The 3,661-nt window shown below is 49.1% G+C and overlaps 1 pseudogene; it reads left to right on the forward strand.

Annotated features, from left to right (window-relative positions):
• The first annotated feature begins 420 nt into the window (after positions 1-420).
• Positions 421-3,193, forward strand: LOC129167859 (uncharacterized; annotated as a pseudogene).
• The last annotated feature ends 468 nt before the right edge of the window (positions 3,194-3,661 follow it).

The raw sequence follows: 3,661 nt of genomic DNA on the forward strand, positions 1-3,661 counted from the left end.
CCAAAGAATGACGACCCAGTACCATGGAATAACGACAACGACAATACAGTGCATCTGCAGAAAGACCTGCAAGAATGTGAGAGGTTTAAAGATACATCAAGGCAGGATGAAATGCTTGACTAAGGCAACAATGACACGACACACAGAAGTTACTTCTGGTCAGATGCAGGAGGAGCCAGGCCAGGCCAGGCAACCCACAGTGCCCGCAGCTCACCTGCCACCCTAGGCTCTCCCCAAGAAGCATCAACAACCCACAGGACTCCCAAAGTCAGCAAGATCTTGTAACTACTCCTTCAGCCCAACCAAGGATACAGTGGCCCCGGCCCTCAAAGAGAACCGAGTGGAAGCAGTTTGATAAAGATGTGGATCAGATTGTGGAAGTGATAGCCAAGGGGGACATGGACCACTGGCTGGAAATGGATGACCAGACTCAGAGTGAACACTGCAGCTTAGCGATTTGGAACCGAGGCACCCAAGCCCGCACCATCAGCGTATGCTCCGAGCCACAGAACAAGGAAGATCCAGCACCTCAGGGAGGGGCTCAAGCTGTTAAAGACGCAGTACAAGACAGCAGGGGAAGTTGAGAGAGCTGCCCTAGCAGACCTGAGAGAAATCCTAAGGAAACAACTCTTGACCCTGAGGAGGGCAGAGTTCCACAGGAGGAGACAGAGCGAGAGAGCCAGGAAGAGGGAAGCTTTCCTGCCAAATCCCTTCAAGTTAACCAAGCAGTTCCATGGCCAAAAGATGACTGGATGCCTGACCTGCTCAGAGGATGCCATCAACAGTCACCTCAAGGCCACATACAGTGACCCTAGCAGAGAACAACCGCTAGGCCCATACAATGCACTGACAACACCACCAGAGCCACATCAGATTTCAACCTGAGGGAGCCCAGCCTAGGTGAATTGGGGAAAGTGGTGAGGAGAGCAAGATCAAGCTCAACACCAGGTCAGAGTGGCGTACCCTAAAAGGTTGATAAAAACTGCCCTAAACTACTACATCGGCTTTGGAAGTCCTTGGAAGTGACCTGGGGGAGAGGGAAGATTGCCCAGGCATGGAGGTATGCAGAGGGAGTGTACATACCGAAAGAAGAGAAGTCTGAAAATATTGACCAGTTTCAGGTTATCTCCTTGCTCAGTGTGGAGAACAAAATCTTCTTCAGCATTGTGGCCAAGAGGTTCTCCAATTTCCTGTCCACCAATAGGTACATTGACCCATTTGTCAATGTTACCTGGAACACACAGGGGTGGTAACCCAGCTCATCAGGGAGGCGAAAGAGGGCAGACGTGACCTGGCTGTGTTGTGGCTGGACCTCGCTAATTCTTATGGCTCAATTCACATAAACTGGTGGAGGTTGCAATGGAAAAACACCATGTACCCCAGAAGGTGAAAGACCTCATCCTGGACTATTACAGCAAGTTCAGCTTGAGAGTCTCATCTGGTCAGCTGACATCTGATTGGCACTCGCTGGGAGTGGGTACAATCACTGATTGTGCCATATCAGTGATCCTCTTTGCACTGGTATTGAACATGTTGGTCAAGGGAATGGAAACAGAATGCAGAGGTCCACTCAGCAAGCCTGGAGTAAGGCAGCCATCCACCAGAGCCTTCATGACTGAGCTCACGGTGACATCTGTACCAGGATCCAGGTGGATTCTCGTAGGGTTGGAGAGGATCATGGAATGGGCTCCCATGAGCTTTAAGCCTGCAAAGTCCAGGTCCTTGGTTCTAAAAAAAGGAAGGTCACAGAAAAATTCCACTTCAGGCTATAATAAGAGCTGATCCGGTCAGTCACAGAGAAGCCAGTGAACAGCCTTGGAAAGGTCTTCAACTGCAGCCTGAATGACAGACATTACATCAAGGCAACAAGTGCTGATTTAGAGGGCTGGTTGAGAACAGAGGACAGTTGGGCTCCCTGGAAGATTGACGGCCTGGATATACCAGTATGGAATCCTCCCAAGAATCCTCTGGCCTCTGCTCATTTACGAGGTTCTCATAACTGTAGTTGAAGGGTTTGAGTAAAGAGTGAGAAGTTATCTGCGTAGATGTTTGTGTTTGCCATGGAGCCTAAGTAACATCGGTCTGTATTGGAACACCAACAAGCTCAGGCTCCCTTTCAGCTCGGTCAGGGAAGAGTTCATCATAGCACTGACACAGGAACACCTGCACTATTCATGATCCAGAGACGCTAGAGTGTCCGGGGCAGGAATTGTGGTGAGGACAGGGAGGAAGTGGAGTGCAGCGGAGGAAGTCCAGCAAGATGAAACTCGGCTGAAGCACAAGACCATCCTCAGTACAGTGGCGCAAGACAGGACTTGGGAGAATGACATCAACCTGGTACAAGTCTGACAGCTCGAGGGAGAGGCAAGGGCTGGTGCAGGAGGAGGAGCTTAAGGAAGCGCAAACCAGCAGAGCAGCAAGCAGCAAGGTGCCTGAATGAAGTGGGAGCAGGCGATGGAGCGGCGTGTCCCCTGGTAGGACATCTGGCAGTGGAACCTTCAGAGGATCAAATTCCTAATCCAGGGGTTCTATGACGTTCTCCAAAGCCCATCTAACCTGTGCACCTATGGTAAAATAGAAACACCTGCATGTCCCCTGTGTTCCAAGGTACGAATACTGGAACACATCCTGAGCAGCTGCTCCAAGGCACTAAGCGAGGGCCACTATCGATGGAAACACCAAGTCCTAAAATCCATCGCTGAGACAATCAGCAAAGGGATCAAGGTCAGTCGATGCACCCAAGCTACTGCCAGATCCATTCAGTTCATCAAGGACGGCGAGAGGCCACAGAAAACACCTGAACTGCTCTGCTGGTTTGCTACCCACATCCCGAGACTGGGTGATTACAGTTGACCTGGGAAGGCAGCTGAAAATTCCACATCACCCAGTCCAAATTGAGACCGGACATCATTTCTGAAGCTACAAGACAACTGGTCTTGCTTGAGCTAACAGTTCCTTGGGAGGAGAGGATGGAGGAGGTACAGGAAAGAAAGAGGCAGAAGTACCAGGAGCTGGTCGGAGGAACGTTTGGAGGACCAGATGAATGCCAGTGGAGGTTGGCTGTCGGGGATTTGCAAGCCACTCTCTGAGCAAGGCGTACTGTACACTGGGCATAACAGGTGCCAAACGTGGAAGAGCCATTAATAACAATGCAGAGGCTGCAGAGAAAGCTTCCAGATGGCTCTGGCTCTGATGGGAGAGCAGTGGGGGCAGAAGAATGCCACCTGGACAAAGGCCGGTGTCTGAGCAGCCTCGGATGGGTCGCCTGGGTGAGGGTGTCTGTTGTAAGACCCAAAACACCCAGTGACTCCAGGAACACTGCTGATGTGTCCAAGTTAGTGCGTTACCGAAAGACGTTACCGAAAACTGAATAGAAACATAAACATAAAAACACAAAATAAATATGGTCGATATCTTATCATCACTTATCATTTTATATTATTAGAATTTATTCATTTTAAATGACTGTATTTGTTCCAAATTTCCTGAGAAAAGAGGCAATTTTTTCAGTATTTTGTTTAGTTATTTTTTTCTACACAGGGTAATGCCAGAACTACAGTAGATAATAAATTTCAAAACTTAATTTTGGTGCTTTATGGCCACCTACAGGACTGCAGTAGAATAACAGTGTTTAGTTCAATTTATAAATAAAGTTTAGCCT

Source organism: Dunckerocampus dactyliophorus, chromosome 2 (genome assembly GCF_027744805.1).
Source record: "Dunckerocampus dactyliophorus isolate RoL2022-P2 chromosome 2, RoL_Ddac_1.1, whole genome shotgun sequence".
Lineage (NCBI taxonomy): Eukaryota > Metazoa > Chordata > Actinopteri > Syngnathiformes > Syngnathidae > Dunckerocampus > Dunckerocampus dactyliophorus.